The sequence below is a fragment of the Hyperolius riggenbachi genome, chromosome 5 (assembly GCF_040937935.1).
Source record: "Hyperolius riggenbachi isolate aHypRig1 chromosome 5, aHypRig1.pri, whole genome shotgun sequence".
Taxonomy (NCBI): domain Eukaryota; kingdom Metazoa; phylum Chordata; class Amphibia; order Anura; family Hyperoliidae; genus Hyperolius; species Hyperolius riggenbachi.
This window is the reverse complement of record NC_090650.1, coordinates 336,440,651-336,466,265: the sequence shown is the minus strand read 5'-3', so window position 1 is coordinate 336,466,265 and position 25,615 is coordinate 336,440,651. Positions and strand designations below refer to the sequence as shown.

Genomic DNA, 25,615 nt, shown 5'->3' with positions numbered 1-25,615 from the left:
TGTCTATTATGGTGGGCATAGACGGTGCGAACCGGTGGCTCGATTAGCCGCCGGATCGACTCCCGCGCGTCCCCGCGCTTCCGCTCGTACGCCGAATTGATTACCGCTCGTCCCCGCCGGCGCCACTTATCTTCCGCTTGATTCCCTGCCATTGTCGATTGATAAGAAAGAAACGCACCGTGTATGCCCACCATTAGTCTTTCTAAACAATCTATTTAATTGCTGCAGCTTAGAAGAACTTCAAGAAATGTTACACATGCAGGCTTTCTGATGTGAAATTTATCTGAAAACAGGTACCCACGGGGTTAAAAAACACAGCCTGGGTATTCTGGGATGCTTTTTTTGTTCTGCTCTCACTGCTGCTGCCTGGGAGGTCTGTCTCCATTAGCTTGCCTGTTATCTTGCCTGTTATCGCTGGCTTATCTCCTTTTCTAAACAGTCGATATTCTCCATTCCCATTCCACTTGCTCTAATCTTTATGAAGTAACATGTAGTGACGTGTTGTGATAATCACCACATAAGGCGGTAATTTCCCGCACTGCTCAGGAATGTCAGCTTTTCATGCGGAAACAGCTTTTATAAATGGACACTTTGCTAAATGGTCGGTAAAGTCAGCTGTTTTGAGCATTACCGCATGCAGGAATGCTTTATGAATAGAGGCCTAGGTCGTTAACAAATACAGTGCATTAAAATGAATTGGACCTAGTACTGAGCCTTGCGGGACTCCACTGCTAAGGTCTCATTAACATCATCACACGCAGATGGCCGTGTGATCAGCGCGTACGATTGCACACCATGTGCGTTTCCATGCGTTGCGTTGCTGATCCCATTCACTGTAGTGAATGGGTCAGTTGCACGTTTTGGCAAAAAACTACATGCAGCATGTGTTTGGGCACCGCACTGGTATGCAACTGCAATGTGAACATCAGACAGTGCAGTCTATGCACTTCTGATGTTCCTGCGTGCCTGCCACCTACATGAGTTGTTGAAATATGGACGGCAAGTCGCAGAGCTAAATAAGCATCTCGCAACACTGAGATGCATACACAACATGTAGAAGAGCTTGGATCTCACGATCCAGACACTGGATGGAACCGTTGAAGATGAGGAGGGTGGAGTACAGCCGGACCAAGAAGCAGAGGCAGCCGCTAGTTGGGTCACAGTTAGAAGGGGTAGGGGAGAAAGTGGCAGGGAGGCTAGTTCCAAGTTGTCCCTCACTAATAAGTATGCTTGTTTGCGTAATATTGGGGAGGAGGATTCTGGAGTAGCAATGCTGCAGCAGGATGTGCTCCTTAGCAACCAAGGGGCAGACTGCTGCAAAGAGAAAGGGAATAGGAGTGCAGCTAAGGCTAGACAGGTACTGGTGGTAGGGGATTCAATTATTAGGCGCACAGATAGGGTAATCTGTCGAAGAAACCGTGAATGCCGTACAGTCTGTTGCCTCCCGGGTGCTCGGGTTCGCCATGTAGCGGAAAGAATTGACAGATTACTGGGTGGGGCTGGGGAAGACCCGGCTGTCATGGTACACATTGGCACCAATGACAAAGTTAGTGGGAGATGGAAGGTCCTCAAAAATGATTTTCAGGTACTTGGAGATAAACTTAAAGCAAGGACCTCCAAGGTGGTGTTTTCTGAAATACTGCCAGTGCCACGTGCTACATCTGAGAGACAGAGGGAGTTTAGGGAGTTAAATAAGTGGCTGAGAAATTGGTGTAGGAAGGAAGGGTTTGGGTTCCTGGAGAACTGGGCAGTGCTGGGCGTAATGGAAAAAACTACGCTTACGGATCATTACGCGTAATTTTACGCTATTACGCATTACGGAATTACGCTTACGGCGTAGACATTCATTTACGGTACATGTCTGTAATTACGCATAGCCCTTACGCAATTACGTGTAAGAATACCGTAATTCAGGTTGTTACGTTATTGTCTTACGCGTAAATTCCTACTAGCAATTAATGCTTAAGGTCATGCTGCCAAGCGGAAAAGTTGACGCATGGATCAATGTTAGGTAGCCGCCGACTTTAAGGGTTAATAGCAAAGCCCCCTTAATTGCTTAGAGCCTCAAATTTGGAGAATATATTAAGGAGATCAGAAGGAATAAGAGGAAAAAAATTTTTTTCAAAAAGACCTTATAGTTTTTGAGAAAATCGATGTTAAAGTTTCAAAGGAAAAATATATACATTTAAAAACCCGCCGACTTTAACGGTTAATAGCAAAGCCTGCTTAAAATTTAGGAACACCAAATTCACAGGGTATATTAAGGGGATCAGTGGGAATAAGAGGAAAAGACCTTATAGTTTTTGAGAAAATCGATTTTTAAGTTTCAAGGGCAAAAATGTCTTTTAAATGCGGAAAATGTCAGTTTTTTTTGCACAGGTAACAATAGTGTTTTATTTTCATAGATTCCCCCAAGTGGGAAGAGTTTTACTTACTTCGTTCTGAGTGTGGGAAATATAAAAAAAAAACGACGTGGGGTCCCCCCTCCCAGACCTCTTTAACCCCTTCCGGCCGCGTGGGGCTCCGCACCCTGACTATACCAGCCCGCATGGTCCATGGATTGGGGGGTCTCGGAAGGGGAGGGGCAGCCAAGCGTTCCCCTCCCCCTCCGAGCCCTTGTCCAATCCAAGGACAAGGGGCTCTTCTCCACCTCCGATGGGCGGTGGAGGTGGAGGCCGCGATTTCCTGGGGGGGGGGGTTCATGGTGGCATCTGGGAGTCCCCTTTAAAAAGGGGTCCCCCAGATGCCCACCCCCCTCCCAGAAGAAATGAGTATAGAAGTACTTGTACCTCTTACCCATTTCCTTTAAGAGTTAAAAGTAAATAAACACACAAACACATAGATAAAGTATTTTAATTGAACAAAAAACATAACCATGAAAAAAGTCCTTTAATATTCTTAATTAACCATTAATACTTACCTGTCCCTTTAAAAGCCAGTTCCCACGCAATATCCTCGGAAATATACTAATCAGTTACAATGTAACAAAGTTGTTACAATGTAACAACTTTGTTACTTTGTAACTCCACCGCACCCGACGTCACTCGCCGCTCACCCGCCGGCCGCCGCATACACGCTAAGTCCCCGCCGGCTCCCGCCGTCCACTCCGCCCACACCTGTCACCCATACACATGCTGGCACCCATGGGTGCCAGCATGTATATAGGTGACATGTGGGAGAGGCGGGGAGGGTAGCGAGAGCCGGCGGGACTTAGCGTCCTCCACACCCGACAGAGCTCTGAGCTATATAGCTCAGAGCTCTCTAAAGCATCTTTGTATTTGGGACCAAGGAGCCCCATTGGTCCTTAGCAGACCAATGGGGTTCCTTCAAATCAGAAGGAACCCCATTGGTCTGCTAAGGACCAATGGGGCTCCTTGGAGCCCAAATACAAAGATGCTTTAGAGAGCTCTGAGCTATATAGCTCAGAGCTCTGTCGGGTGTGCAGGACGCTAAGTCCCGCCGGCTCTCGCTGCCCTCCCCGCCTCTCCCACATGTCACCTATATACATGCTGGCACCCATGGGTGCCAGCATGTATATGGGTGACAGGTGTGGGCGGAGTGGACGGCGGGAGCCGGCGTGGACTTATGTATGCGGCGGCCGGCGGGTGAGCGGCGAGTGACGTCGGGTGCGAGGATATTGCGTGGGAACTGGCTTTTAACCAATGCTCGGAGCCTTGCAAATAAAATAGACAAACTAGAGTTCATTCTGAATGACAAAGGCTATGACATTGTGGGAATAACCGAGACATGGATGGATGAAAGCCATGACTGGATAGCTAATTTAAAAGGATACAATGTGTTTAGGAGGGATAGGACAGGGAAAAAAGGTGGAGGGGTTTGTCTCTTTGTTAAGAATTCTCTTACAGCTGTCCTCAACGATGAGATGGAGGAAGATTGCGAAGATGTGGAGTCCGTTTGGGTAAATATTCATGGTGGAAATAAAAGTTGCCAATTGCTTATTGGGGTATGCTACAGGCCACCTCTTATTAATGAAGCTGCAGAACTGTGATTACTACAGCAGATTGAAAAAGGTCATAATTATGGGCGACTTCAACTTTCCAGACATTGACTGGAGTATTGAGGCTACCCATTCTGGTAAAAGCAGCAGATTTCTGGCAGCACTACAGGACAATTACTTGACTCAAATAGTAACTGAACCAACTAGGGGGAATGCGTTACTGGATCTGATCATTTCTAATAGACCAGATAATGTATCAAATGTGCAGGTTCAAGAACATTTAGGAAATAGTGATCACAGCATGATAACGTTTGATCTGGTGACTGATAGGCCACGGGGCAGCAGGACCACTAAAACTATCAATTTTAGAAAAGCAAAGTTCAATCAAATTAGGATGGCACTAAGTTTGGTGAACTGGGATAATGTACTACAAAGGGAAGACACTGAAGGGAAATGGCAAACTTTTAAACTTATACTCAATCAATATTGTAGTATGTATATCCCATATGGAAACAAAATATCTAGGAATAAAAAAAGGCCTCTATGGATGAATAGAAAGGTTAAAGATAAAATGAAGAGGAAAAATAATGCCTATAAGGTCTTAAAACAGGAGGGGACCGAGGCTGCACTAAGCAATTATAAAGAGTGCAATAGAAATTGTAAAAAAGAAATTAGGCAGGCAAAGATTGAAGCTGAAAAACAAATCGCTAAGGATATCAAATCTAACCCAAAAAAGTTTTACAAGTACATTAACTCTAAAAAAAGAAAGGTTGACTGTATAGGACTCCTAAAGGATGAGGGTGGGAACTCAATGGTGGATGACCAAGGTAAGGCAGAGTTATTAAATGCTTTCTTTGCTTCTGTCTTCACAAAAGAAACAGCACTGTTGCAAACTACAGAGGTGGAAGAGTCTCAATCTTCTAACTGTAATATTAAATACTTAACGCAGGAAGAAGTGAAGGCAAGACTAAATAAATTAAAAATAGACAAGGCACCTGGCCCGGATGGCATGCATCCTCGGGTCCTAAGGGAATTAAGTTCAGTTATAGATAAACCCCTTTATCTTATCTTTTGTGACTCTCTTGCAACTGGCAGAGTCCCAGTGGATTGGCGTACAGCCCACGTTTTCTCATTATTTAAGAAGGGCAAAAAATCAGATCCAGGAAATGATAGACCTGTAAGCTTAACATCAGTTGTATGCAAACTATTTGAGGGGTTACTAAGAGATACTATACAGGACTTCATAGTAGAAAATAATCTTATTTCTCAGCATCAACATGGGTTTACTAAAGACAGGTCCTGTTTGACTAACATGCTCAGCTTTTATGAGGTAGTGAATGCTAATATGGTTATTGGGAATGCTGTAGATGTGATATACTTGGACTTTGCAAAGGCCTTCGACACTGTTCCCCACAAAAGTTTGGTGCAAAAGTTGAGGATGCAAGGACTGGGGAAGAGTCTGTGTTCATGGATAGGGAACTGGCTAATGGACAGAAAACAAAGAGTTGTGGTCAATGGATCGTACTCAAAATGAAAGACTGTTAGCAGTGGGGTCCCACAGGGGTCTGTTCTGGGTCCAGTGCTCTTCAATTTATTTATTAATGACCTAGTAGATGCAGTAGTGAGCAATGTTGCTATTTTTGCAGATGATACAAAATTGTTCAGAATCATCAACTCTCAGGAAGATAGTGTCATATTGCAACAGGATCTGGATAGGATGGCTATATGGGCACATACATGGTAGATGAAATTCAATGTTGACAAATGTAAAGTCATGCATTTTGGACGTACTAATGGTCTAGCACCATACAAAATAAATGGGATACAGTTGGGGACATCAAACTTGGAGAAGGACTTAGGAGATCTCATTGACAAGTTAAATAATCGTACTCAATGCCAAGCAGCTGCAGCTAAAGCTAACAAAATTTTGGGATGCATTAAAAGGGAAATAAAAACTCGAGATGCTAGCATAATATTGCCCCTGTTTAACTCTCTAGTAAGACCACATCTGGAATATGGAATTCAGTTCTGGGCACCACATTACAAAAAAGATATTGCAGTTTTAGAGCAGGTGCAGAGACAAGCAACAAAATTGATACGTGGGATGGAAGGTCTCACTTATCAAGAAAGGTTGGATAAACTGGGTTTATTTAGTCTAGAGAAAAGACGCCTTAGAGGGGATCTAATTAACATGTATAAATACATCAGAGGGCAATATAATAGCTTGGCGGATGAGCTTTTTGTCTCTAGGCCTTCTCAAAGGACTAGAAGACATGATCTGCGCATGGAGGAAAAACGTTTTAGCCATTTATTTAGGAAAGAGTTCTTTACAGTAAGAGTGATTAAGATGTGGAATGCATTGCCACAGGAAGTCGTAATGGCAAACTCTATACCTGCATTTAAAGGGGGCTTAGATGCTTTCCTTGCGTTGAAAGACATCCATGGGTACAATTACTAGGTAATGTCTAATGATGTTGATCCAGGGATTTTATCTGATTGCCATCTAGAGTCGGGAAGGAATTTTTCCCTTTAGGGGCTAATTGGACCATGCCTTGTAAGGGTTTTTTCGCCTTCCTCTGGATCAACAGGGATATGTGAGGGAGCAGGCTGGTGTTGTACTTTATACTGGTTGAACTCGATGGACGTATGTCTTTTTTCAACCAAAATAACTATGTAACTATGTAACAACACCTGACAGTTTCTCATTTTGAGTGTGATCTGTTTACTAATACTCTTTGCCTCCTGCCCTATAGCTTATTTTCTATCCATTTACACACACTTCCCCCTACTCCCTGTAACCTCGGCTTCTACCTCAGGCTATTTTTGCTGTATTTACTGCAGTTTGTTTTTTAATTTACTGCAAATTACCTTTCAGTTTCATCCTCTTTCCAGCTTTCATTTTTAAATACTGTTGTAATGATCCGCTCAGCTGTCTGCACAGACAGACAGCTGTTTGACCATTCCTTAAGTCTGAGGGCTGCAGGTCTCTGGAAAAGAGACCTGTCTTTGCTTTGCAAGTTTCAGACCTGCTCTGCTGCTGAGGAATTTGCATACATTTGTTATGCAAATTGCCTAGCTGCCTCCTTTGAAGGCTGGCAGTATAAATACCATGTTCTCCCAGAATCCTTGGCTGGTCATCCTTCATGGTTTGTTACTGGTGAACTCTCCTAGAGTATCACCCCTGTTTGTTTGCTAAAGTTTACCTTAAAGTAATTCCTTGGGACTGCACTAGGCAGCTCCTCTAGTGCAGTTAGGTTGCATTATCTGTTTTGCCTGTTCAGTCTTTGTGTCTCGATTGCCTTGTCGTGTGGCGGTCGACAGGGAATCGTTCTGTCTGTCTGGGGGTGCTAACCAGAGCAGTGGTTGCTACTGGTAGCCCCTTCTGTTCATCTGTCTGGATTGCATTAGCCCTAATGGTAGTGGCAGTGGTTCCTTCTGTGTCTCGATTGCCTTGTCGCCAGCGGCAGTCGACAGGGAATCATTCTGTCTGTCTGGGGGTGCTAACCAGAGCAGCGGTTGCTACTGGCTGCCCCTTCTGTTCATCTGTATGGATTGCATTAGCCCTAATTGTAGTGGCAGTGCTTCCTTCTGTGTCTCGATTGCCTTGTCGCCAGCGGTGGTCAACAGGGAATCGTTCTGTCTGTCTGGGAGTGTAGGCCAGAGCTGCGGTTGCTACTGGCTGCTCCATCTGTCTGGATTGCATTAGCCCTAATGGTAGTGGCAGTGCCTCCTTCTGTATCTCTGCCTTTGGGGTGTTAACCAGAGCAGCGGTTGCTACTGGTAGCCCCTTCTGTATATCTGTCTGGATCGCACTTGCCCTAGTGGTAGTGGCAGTGCCTCCTTCTGTATCTCTGCCTTAGGGGTGCTAACCAGAGCAGCGGTTGCTAATGGCAGCCACACCTGTCTGTCTGTCTTGTCCGATACGAACGCTTGCTGTAGGCTCGGTGAGGTAACCGTTTAGCAAGCGTTCGCATTCTCTATTTCGTGTTTGTGTGTCATTGGTCAGTTAGGGTGGCACGCTTATCACTGGGCGCCTAACGCGCAGTGATCGTGCAGAAACGCGTTCGCTGTTGCGAATGAGTGCGGTATTCGCGTTTAGTTAGCGTTTTGTTATTTTCTTTATTTGTTCTGATTCTTGTTTGCTGTGCCTTTGCTACCCTCGTGCTCTGTTCTGTTTAGCCTTGTGTCACTTCTGGCAATCGCCTCTCTCTTGCAATTGCATTCGCGCTTTCTTTCCGTTGATGTGTGTTCACCGTCGCTGGGGGGCCACTAAATTGGTGAACACACATTCTGTCTGTCCCTGTGCTATTTTTCTTTGAGGGCTATTCAACCCTGCTTGATCCTGCTCGTACAATTCCCATCTGACATCTGTGGCCGTGCAGAGGCTGTGCTCCATCTGCTGGTGGGAATTACCCTCTACTGGTGCATTGCACCTAACCTGGATTCTCCCAATTACACGTTTGTGGAGGATTTCCGCCGCGTCAGCGCACGTCTGGTGCGCTGACCACGGAAACTATTCCGCAAACGTTACAACTATAAATAGTGTTGAGTTTAGGAATGATATTTCTCTCTATTCCCCTTCCTTTGCTCACCTAAATTGATCACTATAAATATAAATAAGTGAGACCATCATATAACCTTTTCACTAAAAAAAAAAATCCCTCCAAAATGTACCCAGATGCCACTATTGTTTTGGCGATCAGTGGGCAGCTTACAACCAATTTTACCAAGCCAAATTGTTTTGCAACCTGACAAATGACTGAAATAGTCCCCTACAATGAGGAAACATCACAACACACAATAAAGTAATATTCTAAAGCTAAAGTAAAAAAGATGCAGTGGAGTAGATGGTTTCTGAGCTTTATTGAAGATGTTACATAAAGCTAGCAGAGTTGGTGGTGGTCCTGTATTGGAGAGGAGCCACCAATATGGCACGTAGCACGCAGGAGAGGAAAAACCCCCTGTGGAGGAAACCTCTGGAGGGCCCATGGCTAGTGCACTGCCCCACCTCTCCGGGCATAAAGGCTGATACACACAATTCAATTTTCACATCATATCAACAGGTCTATCGATAATGTTTGGCATGTCCAATCTGCTTCCGATTCAGAAACGGATCGATTTTCAGATCAGTACTGCACAAAAATCAATCCGTTTCTTGATTGAGAGTAGATCTGACATGCTCATTGATTTGATAGGAAAATTGCATTGTGTGTATCAGGCATAAAGGCGGTCTTGTAGCCTTGTAGATGGTTCTCTTTCTGGCAGTGGAAGATGATGCTGGTGTTGCTTTGCTGTTATTCTTCTTTCATCTCTTCAGTCTTCCACGGCGGTCAAATGTTGTAGTAAAGATATGTGCAGCCGCACTCCAGGAGTACAAGCTGCACAATGTGTCTGCCACGGGGCCGGATGGCCAGCCGTGACTATGCGGGAAAAATGCCAAGTCCGGTGATGAAGTCATTGTGTGGACTGTGTATGAGTGGCTGGAGCGCCATCTTCATTGGAGGAAGCACTCATACCGTCACACGGGGCATTGCTCCTTGAGGTGAAGGAAGCAACGTTTGCAGCTGCAGCCGCAGCAAAGCAACAAAATGTCCCAATGACTTCATGACGTCTGATCAGAACATTGTGGTCTGATCTATGCAAGGGGGGTCTGAGCCCCACAATATGTCTGCCACGGGGCTAGAAAGCCACTCGTAACCATTCGGTAAAAAATTGTCATGTCCGGTTGTGAATGGCAAATCCAAGGAGGGAAATCCAGATGCACTCGGTATGGGTGGATGCTTCGCCATCTGCCCTAATCCAGGAAGCGCCCCTACGTCTTCGTGCATCGGTCACATCACCTCCATCGGAAGATCCATTTGGTGTCATAATTGGTGGGTAAGTCTGTAGCTGGTGATTTTTATGAGCCTGTTGGAATAAAAGCTGCGAGAGCAGTAACAGGAGTGTACATGCAAAAAAGGCACCTGGAAATTTGTGATGAAGCCTCTAGTAGAATATTGGTAATGTTACTATTATTCTACTATTGCGGCACTGGATAATGCAGATAGAAGAATATCAGTAATGTTACCGATATTCTACTATCACTTTACCTCAGGGACGGATCTCGGGGGGGGGGGGCAAGCGGGTCTCTTGCCCCAGCCGCAGTTTGTTGAATTCTTAAAAAGGCGGAAACATTTGGATGGGGAATGGCAGTTTAGGCGCCAAAACCTGACCTTGCCCCAGGCGCAACTTGGGGCAACATGGTCTAGATCCATCCCTGCTTTACCTAACCTAACTCTTCCAATAATCCTCCCCCCTACCTACCCCTAATACTAACCCCCACCTACCTAGGCCTAACACTAACCCCCCCCCCCCACACACACACACACCTACACCCAACATTAGCCCCCTACCTACTCCTAACACTAGCCCCCCACCTACCTAGGCCTAACACTAACTCCCCACCTACACCCAACACTGACCCCCTTACCTACACCTAACACTAACCCCACCACCCTACCTACACCTAACACTATCCCCCAACTCCCTACCTACGCCTAACACTAGCCTCACCACCCTACCTACATCTAACACTAACTCTCCACCCCCTACTTATGCCTAACACTCACTAACCCCCCACCTAGCCTACACCTAACATTAATCCCCCCACCCTCTACCCGCAGTTGAAATTGCAGTCTATGCAGCACCCAAAATGCCTGCTTCACTCCTAGGATGTCTCTGGCCCTCGCAGTGGCCACACAGCTCTTTGTTTATTCAATACTCACCTTGCTGCAGCCGCAGCAGCTGAAGAGGCTCCAGATGCGGGAGGCCCAGGATCGGAAGCGGGAGGCCCCGGATCGGCGGCCGTGGTTGCTGTCATCAGAGTCTGTTAACAGAACAACAGACAAGAAACACTCCATTAGACAAATGCTTATATTGCTGAGAACACATCAACTGTTAAAGCAAGTCCAGCAAAATATTTATTTTTATTTAAAGAATACCCAAGGTGATGTGACAAGATGAGATAGACATGGGTATGTACAGTGCCTAGCACACAAATGACTATGCTGTGTTCCTTTTTTTCTTTCTCTCCCTGAAAGAGTTAAATATCAGGGATGTAAGTGGCTGACTCAGTCCTGACAGAAAGTGACTACAGTGCGACCTTCATTAATAAGAAATTCCAACTATAAAACACTTTCTTAGCAGAAAATGGCTTCTGAGAGCAGGAAAGAGATAAAAAGGGTCAATAGTTCATAGATTGTAGCTCTTGCATACTTCAATGAATGTGTCATTGAACAAAACAATAAAACAGTTAAAACTTAAAAAGTAGTTTCAAACATAAAATAAAACCGTGGCATATCTTTGAGGTTGGAACCACACTATGAGCGCTTTTCTGAGCACTTGCTGAGTGCTTGGGATTGCTAAGCACTTTCTGGGCGCTTTTTTAAAATCACTCCCATTCACTTTAATTAAAATCGCTGTAAATATCACTTTAACCCCTTCACCACTGAGGGGTTTTACCCCCTGAGCACCAGAGCAATTTTCACCTTTCAGCGCTCCTTCCATTCATTCATCTATAACTTTATCATTACTTATCGCAATGAAATAAACTATATCTTGTTTTTTCCGCCACCAATTAGGCTTTCTTTAGGTGGGACATTATGCCAAGAATTATTTTTTTCTAAATGTGTTTTAATGGGAAAATAGGAAAAATGTGGGGAAAAAAATAATTATTTTTCATTTTTCGGCCATTATAGTTTTTAAATAATGCATGCTACTGTAATTAAAACCCATGAAACGTATTTGCCCTTTTGTCCCGGTTATAAAACCATTTAAATTATGTCCCTATCACAATGTTTGGCGCCAATATTTTATTTGGAAATAAAGGTGCATTTTTTTCAGTTTTGCGTCCATCCCTAATTACAAGCCCATAGTTTATAAAGTAACAGTGTTATACCCTCTTGACATAAATATTTAAAAAGTTCAGTCCCTAAGGTAACTATTTATGTATTTTTTTTAATTGTAAATTTTTTATTTATTTTTTAATTACAAAAAAAAAAAAAAATAGGGAGTGTGGGAGGTAATGAGTTAATTTTATGTGTAAAAGTCATTTATTTGTATGTGAAAAATGTGTAGGGTGTAGTTTACTATTTGGCCACAAGATGGCCACAGTAACTTTTTGTTTTAATGCGACCTCCAAGCTTCCTTCCGGAAGCTTGGAGGAAGTATAAGGAGGCTGGACACGTGAGTTTTTTTCTCACAATGATCGCGCTGCCCATAGGAGAGCAGCTGATCATTGCGGGGCTTAGATCAACGAACGGGAATGGATTTTCCCGTTCATTGATCTCTAGGCGAGCGGGCGGCGGCGTGTTTACTAGCGGCGGGCGGCGTGTTTACGAGCGGGAGCGCGGGCAGCGTCGGGAACGCGGAAAGTACGTGTTTCTCCGTCCCTGGTTTTTAAAGGATGGAAAAAGGGGCGGAGAAATACGTACGCGCGGGGGTAAAGTGGTTAAAATCACCCCTTATGCAATTTGCGTGATCGCTGTGATTTTTACATGATTTTTACCATGATTTTAATGAAAGTGAATGGGAGTGATTTTTAAAAAGCGCTCAGAAAGCGCTCAGCAATCTCAAGCACTCAGCAAGCGCTCAGAAAAGCACTTAGTGTGGTTCCAGCCTAAAAGTCATTTTTAGGAGAAGGAAGATAGATTCAATAGTTTATTTCATTTCTTTATTTTCGCATCGGGTGTCCTTTAAAAAGAAACAGGAAATGGTTAAAACATATGTTAGACATTGTTGTCTGTGTACCCAACAGGGAAGATTTCCATGAGCGGGACACTTACCTTGGAGCTGCTGCTCCGTTGGGTGGGATGGAAGCCACGCTCTCTGCAGGTCCAGGAAGTCCTCAAGGGAGATGTCGGGTGGAATCCACACTCCCCACTCGTCCAGAAGGTCCTGGATACACATCTCACGCATCCTAAAACAGAAAATAACAAACAGGTCTTTTTTTATGATGCTTAAAGTTGCATTACAAATGTGCAGATGACATGCTCAGTGAGTGCTTGTTCACACTATGAGCGTTTAAGCTGCTTGCGCTTGGTTACTCAATTGGATTTTTTTAAGCGCTGGTGATTTTAGAAATTATCCTAAAAGTGCTTGTGCAATGATTGCCTATGAGCGTTTTGATTGCTTTCCGATCGCAAAAGCGCTGCCTGTACCATTTTCTAAGCACTTTGGCTCAATAGAAGGTATAGGAAAATCGCAAAGCAATTGAAAAAGCAATTTGTATAGTGATTCCATGAGCGCTATTAAGAATAAATACATTGTATTTATTCTTTTCCGGGTCAAAGAGTTCACTTCCTGAGTGACGTCAGGGAGTGAAAATCTCAATCGCTCAGCAAAAAGCGCTTAGAAAGGCTCTTACAAAAGCGCTTTTATAAGCTCAAGGCGCAGGGAAAAAATTGCTTAATAAATCGCTCAGTGCTTGCGATAGCGCTGGTGATTTATAATGTGAACAGGGCCTGACTGAGATCACAGGAAACCCCTGAGGATAGAAGGGGTTCTGTGATGTCTTTTCCCTTAATGATTACAGATCTCTCCATCTTTGTTGGGCCAGTGACTCTTAAGGTGGCCATACATCAGGCGACTTGGCGGCCAATCAACCTTCTGATCCAATTTTTATAATCGGAATTGGATGAAAATGGGTGCCGCCAAGTGCATGCCTGACGGACAATGTGACCAATCTCTGGCCGACATTGGTCGCATTAATGGGTCGGACGTACTGCAAGATGTAGGACCGACTTGCTCGGGTGTGTGGCGGTAACAACGACCGATAATGGGATGAGCGGTGATCGTGATGAAAGCCCCGACGCTGTCCCCCTTAATGTTTAATGTGCCCCCGGTGCCCAGTGCACTCTATACATGACCTGTCCGCGGCTTCTACAAGTAAAAGACACGTCATGTTCTTATGCATTCCAGATCTTATACTTACACGTAGATGGGTGATCTGTGCATGTCCAGGAGCTCTGGGTGGTCCTGCTACACTCTCCGGATGGGCCTATTCAAAGAAAAATACTGTGTTAGTGCAAATAAAAGAAATCACTTGCAGGACTCAAGATCCTGAATACATTTTCAGTGGAAACTTAGCGGTAAGTGTAGCACTACAGACAGCTGCACAGGGTTATAAAGTCTCCAAAATAAAATCACTTCTATTTACTCTTTTGTTTAAATGATTCCTTCCATCTGTCCACCTTTATGAACGTGATGTGAGGATTTTTCGACCCCTTGCATACTGGCACTGTTTTACTGCAGGCCAACACTATGGCAATGTAAGTCTATAGGGCCTTTCACACCAATGCAATGCGACGGAAGTTACATATTCTCTGCAACCCCGATGCAAGCCTATCCCTACATTAGTGGGCTACTTGTACGGTGACGTGCAATGGACCGTAAGTCATGCAAGTCTATGGCGACACATATATTTAAAAACATTTGTGCAGTAGCATTCTGGTGCGAGTGCGGGTAAACATATTTTTTCAAAATACTTCTGGGCAATTTGTTTCTTTGGCAACAGGAAGTGAATGCTAGAGAGCCCCACTTCCTGCTTGACTGTAAGTCAGAAGGGGATTATTGCACATTATCGCAGAAATCCCCAAAGGCTGTTTTTTGATTTGCAGTGTGCCGGTTAGCAGTGTGAAACCAGTCTCATGGTGAAACAATATATCACTTATTTCTCTCCCTCTGGTGGTGAGACCAAGGATTAAGGAACATTTTTCTGACTGGGGTTTTAGTTTAGGAAGAGCTTTATTTGCTTTGGATGTGTAGAAGGCTGGAAAATAATGTGCTTACATCTGTCCATTTCCATGCAGGCCCATCTCGGTGGTGCCTTGGCTGCACATCCTGCTGTCGCTCCTCCAAGTTGCCATATTTTTCTCAGACTTTGTCACTCACTGTAGATGTATGAGAAAGATAATGTATTAATATGAGGATACATCAGAAGGTGGTTGAGTCACAAAGCTTACTTATTTTTCACCTTAATTACGACAGGAGAGCTAATGCATGAGTTAAACAAATAAAGGGGTTAGTGCACATAACAGAGATAATAGTGCCATGCACCCATGCACACACAGCTCACAGCAATATCACCCCTCCTTTCACCTGCAGTACCATGAGTTTCGTTATTAGTGAGACTCGTGGTACTTGATTAGTGCGACTGTGGCTATGGTAACGCATGTTACTAGCGAGTCTTACCGTTAGTAACGCGTGTTACCATAGCAGCGGTCGTGCTACTCGAGTACTGTGGCCAAGCTAATGGCATACCTCACTGTTCAGCAGGCCAAGGAAGGGTACACAACAGTATTACCATTCACGAGATAAAGAGATAAGGAAAGATCAATCATGAGTCAAGTCAGTTTAAAGATAAATAAATCATGAGTTAAGTTAGAGGAGGAGAGATAAACTGTGAGTTGATAAGTAAGGTGAGATAATTCAACAAAAAAGATTTGTGAATCAGCCTCGATAACACACAGGCCTTGAAAATTCATACATTCATACAGGAAAAGGAAAGTATAGATGTACACAGCGAAAGCAGGAAATTTGGGTGAATGAGGCAAGTGGGCAAAAAGGGCGCTGCCATTCACTCCCATATTTAATATAGTTTGACGGGCGCCGAACAGGAAAAAAGAGCGCCCCGGAGATTATTAACGTTTTCCAGCTGCGCTTGTGATGATTTAAGTTTACAAAATGTGCCCGTGACAAATCACGTTTACAAATATATACTAAACATATCTATCGTATTTAACTAAACGTTGTTTAAAATTGTATCACTTACTGTTTGTAAAACATTATTATCCACATAATAAAGCGATCAGTAAGTAAATCATAATATTTTTTACAGTCACTATTGGTAAAACATTACTATCCACACAATAAAGCAATCACTAAGGAAGGGGGGGGTCTTAGAGTTAGGGACCACCAGGCGAGATTTAGGGTTAGGCACCACCAGGGGGCTCTTAGGGTTAGGTGCCACCAGGGGGGTCTTAGGATTAGTCACAAGTTGTGACTAACCCTAAGACCCCACCTGGTGGCACCTAACCCTAAATCCTAGGTGGTGCCTAACCCTAACAGCCCCCTGGTGGTGCCTAACTCTAAATCTCCCCGGGTTGTGACTCACACCCACAGGGGAGTCTTAGGGTTAGGCACCGCCGGGGAGGTCTTAGGGTTAGGCACCACCAGGGGGACTAAAGGTTAGGAATAGGTAGAGGGAGGGTTCTGTGTGAGAGTAGGGTTAGGTTTAGTTGAAGTAAAATGTTACCAATATTTATTAATGTTTTACTACAGTTATTACAAACGTACTTATATATTTTTTTTCCATTGTTATAAACAATATTTTCAGATTTATTACATGAAGAAACAACAAATATTAAAGATTTTCAATTTGTAAAAAATTATTGTAAACGCTATTACCGCTTATCGTTTACACCACGCGCCCATTTTTCCCAAAGCCCTTTTTGCATGGACGTGTTCACAGCAGTGGTGCCAAGGACAAACAGGATGAAGGGGTGGAACCCAGGACAGAGTGGTGAGTATGACACATTTAATTGAAATATAGTGTATATTTGACAATAGTAATGAAGGCAAAATACAATGGGGTTGATGCATGAAGCTTTGGTAATATTGTTGTTTCTTTGTAATATTACTCCAATGTAACTTAGAGCAGTGTATATAAGTGATATAGGAGAGTCTAGCAGACTGCAAGATGCAGTTACAGCACCAGCTACTCCTGATATCATAACGTGCTGAAATTCGGATACTTGACTCACATTTATTAATAAAATATGGTTCATCACTGCCTTTATTAACTATATACATGATTTTGTTAAAAAAAAAAAGAAATCCTCCCCCTTTGCCTTTCATAATGTAAACCAGTAGCCCTATATAAACCAGTACCTGTGCCATCCACCTGGATTCAGTTGGAATCAGTTTGGACCAGTTTGTAGTTCACTTACAGAGTCAGGAGATGATGAGAAAACAGCATTTCTACAATATTCTGCCATATTTCTCATCATTTCCTGCCCTGTTTATGTCACCAACCTGATCTGCAGCCATCCGACGGCCCCAACATCTCTCCCAGCCAAAATCTCCAGCCGAAACCAGATTAAGCCTAGCATATCAACTGCTACTACCAATTATGGTAAGTTTACTCAATATATACACACATTTTTCACATTTTTCATGGAAAATAGGCCTACTTACCAAATGCAAGCAAGAAGCAGGTCCTTTTCCGTCGAAGGCTGTAACTGCTGTGCATGAGCCAGTGCTGTGCATGTGCCAGTGCTGTGCATGAGCCTCTGCTGTGCATGAGACAGAGGTTTCACCTCCAGATGACATCACAATCCGCTGCATCCTGCATCTGTAGCAACACTGTATTTTTTTTCCCAACAGATATTTTTCTTGAAACTATGCCAATTGCATGGATTATTGGTTATTTCTTTTCTTTCTTGACTACATGACTGCATTTTTATGTGGCAAGCAGTGGCATAGCAATAGGGGATGCAGTGTTGCGTCCACACCAGTGCCCTTGGGCCAGAGGGGCCTCTAGAGGCTTTCCTTCATCCATCTTATTAGTGTTTTACTGGTGCTATGCTGATAAGGAGCACCACTATACAGTGGTGTGAAAAACTATTAGCCCCCTTCCTGATTTCTTATTCTTTTGCATGTTTCTGCTCATCAAAAACCGTTAACTATTAGTCAAAGATAACATAATTGAACACAAAATGCAGTTTTTTTGTTTCAAAGTTTTTATTGAAAATTTTGAAAATTTTACATTAACAGCGGACAACAAGAGGGCAAGAGGGAAAGCTCTTATAAAACAAGATTTTGTACACAGGGTGATCATAGATAACAAAACGGTCATATAACTTGAGAGTTACAAATCTTCTGTTCCTAAATAGCCCGAAGTACATGTATGAACAGGGAAAACAGACTATACAAAGGAAAATGGGGAAGGGTTCGGTCCGGGCCATTGAGCCCGGTGGGGGTCAAGATAGGGGTATAGGGAAATTGCGACTGCAAAGGGGGAAATGTACCTCAGAGGATTACACCAACTATCTGGGGTATGCCGTGGTAGTGGAAGGGTATAGGGGCCGGCCAAGGAAGAAAGGGGAAGGAGGGGGGGGGAGAAGGCCGGTATAAGGGAAAGCCTAGGAGGTCAGCTCAGGCAGTGAGCAGGACCCCTACTATTCACAGATAATGCGAGCTAGGGGTAGGAGTGTGACCGAGAAGAGGAGAGGTAAGAGGAGGAAGAGAGGGGAGAGAAGAGGAGAAAAGAAAAGAGAGGACAGAAAAGAAGGAAGGGTCCATCTCATAGCCTGGTTATCAATGTTTCCTCCATGTTTGGGTGTTCCAATTGGATCCAGGGTTCCCATATTTTCTCGAAGGATTTATGGGTGTCTCGAAGTATGCTTGTGAGTTTTTCATTGACCATGTAGGAATTCATTCTGGCCTTAACTTCCTCAAAGCTAACTGAAGGTTTCTTCCAACTGTTTGCTATGGTCATTGTAGCCGCTGAGAAAACTAAGGAAGCTAGTTTATTTTGTTTGGCGGTCAATATCTCAATTTTTGCATGTAGTAAGGCCTGCCAAGGATTTTTAGGAATTGTTTTGTGGAACAAACTGGACAGCAGCCTAAAGACACGACTCCAGAATCTGATGAGGCGGGGACAGGACCACCATTTGTGCATCATGTCCCCTGTCACTCTACAACCCCGAAAGCAAAAGGGATTGGCTGTGGGGAATACCTTCGCTATTCTAGCTGGGACCAGGTACCACCTAGTCAGAACTTTATAAGCCGATTCTATCGTGTGTAAGTTATTAGAGCATTTAGATATTCTTCCCCAAATGTCCAGCCATACCTCTCTGTCCTTGGTTTCTGCTAAGTCGGATTCCCATCTAGACGCGTATATATGCTGAATAGGGGTCCGGGGACGAGTTAAAAAGGCATAAACGGAGGAAATGAGGCCTCTCGAGTTGGGGCGGCGGAGGCAGATGTTCTCAAAGGGGGTGAGATTGAGCGGGAGATCCCTATCTTTTATAAGTGTGGTGATCCAATGTCGCAGCTGGAGGTAACGGAAGAACTCCGTTTTAGGGATTTGTTTTGTTTCCTGGAGTTCGGACCACGAGCAGATGCCTCTAGGGGTAAGAAGATGGTCCACAAAGGTTAGGCCATGATCTGACCACCAGGAGAATGATGTTGGGCTGTCTAGGCCGGGGCGGAAAAGGGGGGTTCCCGTGAGAGGTGCTAATGGCAGGTGAGGGGATTGTAGATTGGCCGAATAGCGTATGGAGTCCCAGACTTGGAGGCTGTGTTTCAAAGGGGACTCATGGTTGGAGTTCTTAATTTAGGGAGGAGCCAAAGTAGGGTGCTAGGTAAGAGGGGCGCACATTCTGGGATTTCCAGGAATACCCACAGTGGGGTGTCCTGGAGCTGGAAGAGCCGAGTGAGTTGGCTGATAACAGCTGCTTTATAGTAGGAGCTGATGTGTGGAACACTGAGGCCACCATCTAGTCTATGCGCAAACATAGTTGTTTTACGAACTCGGGGGCCTTTACGACCCCAGATGAAGGTCATAGCTCTGCTCTGAAATATACATAAATAGTGGTCGGGGACTTTAACTGGTTCGAAAATAATATAAGAGTTTGGGTAAGTATGTCATTCTGATTGCGTTGATTTTACCTATCCAGGAGAGAGGGTGGGTAGACCAGCTAGTGGTTAAAGCTGACAGGGATTTGAGGAGTGGGGGGTAATTGGCTGCGAAGAGGGAAGAGTATGAGCAGTTTTAAATGATGGTTTTTATTATTTAGTGAGAAAAAAACCTCAAAACCTACATGGCCCTGTGTGAAAAAGAAATTGCCCCCTGAACCTAATAACTGGTTGGGCCACCCTTAGCAGCAATAACTGCAATCAAGCGTTTGCGTTAACTTGCAACGAGTCTTTTACAGTGCTCTGGAGGAATTTTGGCCCACTCATCTTTGCAGAATTGTTGTAATTCAGCTTTATTTGAGGGTTTTCTAGCATGAACCGCCTTTTTAAGGTCATGCCACAACATATCAATATTATTCAGGTCAGGACTTTGACCAGGCCACTCCAAAGTCTTCATTTTGTTTTTCTTCAGCCATTCAGAGGTGCATTTGCTGGTGTGTTTTGGGTCATTGGCCTGCTGCAGCACCCAAGATCGCTTCAGCTTGAGTTGACGAACAGATGGCTGGACATTCTCCTTCAGGATTTTTTGGTAGACAGTAGAATTCATGGTTTCATCTATCACAGCAAGCCTTCCAGATCCTGAAGCAGCAAAACAAACCCAGACCATCACACTACCACCACCATATTTTACTGTTGGTATGGTGTTCTTTTGCTGAAATGCTGTGTTACTTCTACGCCAGATGTAACGGGACATGCACCTTCCAAAAAGTTCAACTTTTGTCTCGTTGGTCCACAAGGTATTTTCCCAAAAGTCTTGGCAATCATTGAGATGTTTTTTTAAGCAAAATTGAGACGAGCCTTAATGTTCTTTTTGCTTAAAAGTGGTTTGCGCCTTGGATATCTGCCATGCAGGCCATTTTTGCCTAGTCTCTTTCTTATGGTGGAGTTGTGAACACTGACCTTAATTGAGGCAAGTGAGGCCTGCAGTTCTTTAGATGTTGTCCTGTGGTCTTTTGTGGCCTCTCCAATGAGTTTTCTCTGCGCTCTTGGGGTAATTTTGGTCGGCCGGCCACTCCTGGGAAGGTTCATCACTGTTCCATGTTTTTACCATTTGTGGATAATGGCTCTCACTGTGGTTCGCTGGAGTCCCAAAGCTTTAGAAATGGCTTTATAACCTTTACCAGACTAATAGATCTCAATTACAGTACCTTTGTTCTCATTTGTTCCTGAATTTCTTTGGATCTTGGCATGATGTCTAGCTTTTGAGGTGCTTTTAATCTACTTCTCTGTGTCAGATAGCTCCTATTTAAGTGATTTCTTGATTGAAACAGGTGTGGCAGTAATCAGACCTGGGGGTGACTACAGAAATTGAACTCAGGTGTAATAAACCACAGTTAAGTTATTTTTTAACAAGGGGGCAATCACTTTTTCACACAGGGCCATGTAGATTTGGAGTTTTTTTTTTTCTCACTAAATAATAAAAACCATAATTTAAAACTGCATTTTGTGTTCAATTATGTTATCTTTGACTAATAGTTAATGGTTTTTGATGAGCAGAAACATTTAAGTGTGACAAACATGCAAAAGAATAAGAAATCAGGAAGGGGGCAAATAGTTTTTCACACCACTGTATGTGTACAAAATGCTGGGAATCCTTAACCTATTTTGGTTCCTGGACGTAGTTTCTACGTCCAGGAACCATGCGCGCTACCGCGCGCCCCCGCCGCCGATCGTGTGCGTGCACGCGCACTCCCGGCCGCGGATTCGGTAGCCAAGGAATCAATGTATCGGGCTACGGAACCCGATCATTGATTCCTCTCCCCCGCTGAAAAAGCGACAGCTTCTCTCGGAAGCTGAGCTTTTTCTGGCCGTCTTCTTCCTGATGCGTCACTCTAAGCGCGTGCTACGCTTAGAGTGACGTCATGTAAACAAACTCATGGCCGCCATCTTGTGGCCAAAAAGTAATACTACACCTGAAAAAAAAAAAAAACATAATTAACACGCACTTACATTATAAATCTATTGTTTACCTCCCACCCTCCCAAAAGTACCCAAATAAAATGTTTAGTATAAAAAAAAAAACCATTACAATAAAAAAAAAAAACATGTAAATATTTACCTAAGGGTCTAAACTTTTTAAATATCAATGTAAAGATGAAATATTTCTATATTTTTTTTATTTTAAACTTGTAAATAGTGATAGATGCAAAATGGAAAAAATGCACCTTTATTTCCAAATAAAATATTGTCGCCATACATTGTGATAGGGACATAATTTTAACGGTGTAATAACCGGGACATATAGACAAATACAATACGCGAGTTTTAATTATGGAGGCATGTATTATTTTAAAACTATAATGGCTGAAAACTGAGAAATAATGAATTTTTCCATTTTTTTCTTATTCTTCCTGTTAAAATGCATTTACAGTAAAGTGGCTCTTAGCAAAATGTACCCCCCAAAGAAAGCCTAATTGGTGGCGGAAAAAACAAGATATAGATCAGTGCATTGTGATAAGTAGTGATAAAGTTATAGGCTAATGAATGGGAGGTGAACATTTCTCACGTGAAAACGACGGAACCTGAATGGGTTAACCAGCTATTTTCTTACTCTGATTACGCCTTTCTGACACTGCAGCGGACCTTGATAGGTTTAGGGGCTCCATATCAATATAGTTCTTGGGGCCCCATGTAAACCTCGCACCGGGGCCCCAAGCTCCTTACTTAAACCACTGATGGCAAGTATCACACAACCACAAGAAGTACACATTTACACATACATATTGTGGTAATCTTGTAATATATATAACGTTTGATATATGGATAAAAGCTGTATTGAAGTGGGGCATTTTGGATGCTGATTCTTGTTCATGTAAAGGTGAAATTTGCAAATAGCTATTTTTTTAAGTAGGCAAAATAGTACCTTGCAGCGCTTTCTGTATTAGTTTGGGGTCCTTTAGGCCCACTATGTAAATTCCTGGCAGGTCTGGGTGTCTATTATATAACTTGTTACCCTGTAGAAACATTGTACTACTGTGCTTAGCTTTCCTAATAGCTGGCCTGCTCACCTTCTTGGCCCCGCCTCCTTTTACTGGTCTTTGTGAAGGGTGTATAGATAGCGTCACAGGATAGTGATATAGCGGCCCATGTGAAGGGTGTATAGATAGCGTCACAGGATAGTGATATAGCGGCCCATGTGAAGGGTGTATAGATAGCGTCACAGGATAGTGATATAGCGGCCCATGTGAAGGGTGTATAGATAGCGTCACAGGATAGTGATATAGCGGCCCATGTGAAGGGTGTATAGATGGTGTCACAGGATAGTGATATAGCGGCCCATCCACTCCTATATAGGTAATCAGGTGACCTTGTCTCCATAGGCTGCAGCTGCTGTTGGATGAGGGGGTGCAGGACACAGAGGATAAAGCCACAGCCGTCATTATCAGCTCCACAGCTTATCGGGTGTTGCTGGGACCAGGATTGAGATGCTGGACAGCCTGCAAAACAGAAGCAATCTACCAGCTGACAACTACTGACCACAAGACATCCCTGCATTGGGCTCTGCAGAATTGTAGCTGTCTTGGAGCCTGTATGATTTTTATATAATAAAGATGATGAAATATTAATAACAAAATATTATGGTATTAATTGTACTTTTTTTTAACAATAAAGTATACCTGTTAATAAAGAACTACTGAAGCTGCCATATTGCTATTATTCTATAAATGCTTATTTTAGACTTCTTATGCTGATCGTCTGGCTGAGATGTGTTGCTAGGATCCTGGAAGATCTGGTACACCCTGGGCCGTATTTGGCACTAGGCACACTAGGCACAAGCCTAGAGGTGGCAGTTTGCAGAGAGGTGGCTGTCACTAGTGTGTGAATCCATGCTTACCATCCTGTAGCCCTACTGATGCTTTGTGTGGCTGGAAGTGTGGTGAAATGGGACCTGGGAGTTGGCTCAGAGGCAGCGGAGGGGGGGGGGGGGGATTGTCATTGCTAGGGGGTTCCCCTCAAGTTACTTTTTCCCCGGGGCCCTAGAACTGGCCCTAGTGTTGGGACCAGTGTTGGGATAATGACAGCTGTTCTGGTCTACAGTGCCCTATTTACACTAGCTGCTTTTATGTTTTGGAAAAATACATTCTCATTCACTTGAATGAGAGTCGCAGCGATTTTTCAAAAATGAGAATTCATTTCTCCAAAATACAAAGTCTGCATAAACACAATGGAAACGCAGCTAGTGGGTACAGGGCGTAGGGCTAGGAGCACACTTGTCTGATTTTGTGTGCATTTTCAACACAGGAAAACTGAGAGCCATTTTTTAGCAATGGGCTGGAGCACACTTGAATGTATTTTTTCCATACAGAAAACAAAAAACTGACAGCAGTGAAGCACTGCATGCACGTTAAAAACACGCCCATTTTCCCACATACAGACACACATGCTGTGCAGAAAACAGATGCAGAAATATGCACACACAAAACAGACAAGTGTGCTCCCTGCCTCATGCTGGGTACACGCGATGCAATTTTCTGACAAATTTACTGTCTGATCATTTATTTCCAACATGTCTGATTGGATTTCTGATCGATTTTTTTTGAAAGATTTTCACAGAAGTGAATGGAAAAGTGATGGAAAAATCGATTAGAAATCAGATCAGATATGTTGGAAATAATTGTATTGTGTATACCTAGCATAACGGTGGCCACTAATAATGCAATTTGCTGAACGATCATTTACAAACGATTCTTCATATGAACGATCGGAAATGATCATTTAGGACCACTAATGGACAGAAATCTCCTAATCAATTCGATCAGATTAATAGAATCGATCAGAAAATTGGATTGATTTCATTAACCTGATCGGATTGGTAATGAGATTTTTGTCCATACAGGTAACCACTGACGACACAATTTGACAAATTATCATTTATGAACGATTCTTCGTATGAACGATCGGAAATAATTGGTTGGGACCACTAATGGACAAAACTCTCCTAACCAATTCAGATTTTCTGATCGATTTTATTAATCAAAGATTTGAGGAATCTCTGCTGTTGCTTATTGGGAGCATAAATGTTGGCTAAAGTAACAATGGAGTTGTTGTAACTGTCTGTAACTACATTTTCAAACTCACTTTCTCATCTATATTTTTCTTTTTCCAAACTGAATGTATCGTTTTTTCTGAGTACAATAGCTACTCTGCAAGGTTTTTTTGTAGATCCCACCAACCAGTCTGGATATCTCTTATCACCCAGCGCTGGTATGTCTTCCCTTTTATGCCTGGGACACGCAATGAAATTTTCTGAAAGATTTACTGTCAGATTATTTCCAACATGTCTGATCTGATTTCTGATCGACTTTCCATAGACGTGCATGAAAATCGATCAGAAAAATCAATTGGAAATCAGATCAGAGATGTTGGAAATAATGCAATTTTCTGACAGATTTACTGCCTGATCGATTGTGTGTACCTAGCATTAAAGCAGTGGCGTAGCAATAGGGGGTGCAAAGGTTGCAACCGCACTGGGGCCCTTGGGCTACAGGGGCCCCGAAGGGGGCTTCCTCAACTGCAGTATTAGCTGTTTATTTGTCCTGTGCTGGTAATAATCACTTATACAGATGCTTTATATTGTAGTAATCATTAACAAACCCCTTCCCATCCCCTTCTCGCCCCTCTGACACTGTGTTGTCCTTGGCAGGGTTTGGTGCACCATATCAATTATTATGTATAGAGTGCTTGGGGGGCCCAATGTAAAACTTGCATCCAGGGCCAAGGCCTGGATTTACATCACAGGAGCCTATAGGCACAGATGTTCTGGCAGCCTACACTTCACCCTCCAAGAACCCACAACCCCCCCCCCCAAATTGCACCACAATTGTGTTGACTGGGCCCACTCTCAGTTCTCCCTTCCCCTGCTCAGTGTAGGTAGCCACAGTTGTCCATTAATACTAAGTGTACCTCTCTCTGTCTACC

At 43.5% G+C, this 25,615-nt stretch overlaps 1 long non-coding RNA gene across 1 annotated transcript; it reads left to right on the top strand.

Annotated features, from left to right (window-relative positions):
• Positions 1-16,918: 16,918 nt before the first annotated feature.
• On the top strand, positions 16,919-23,270 carry LOC137518912 (uncharacterized). The gene is made up of 2 exons (XR_011020923.1): positions 16,919-17,129; positions 23,017-23,270. It is a non-coding gene; the product is annotated as an uncharacterized lncRNA (long non-coding RNA).
• Positions 23,271-25,615: the final 2,345 nt, after the last annotated feature.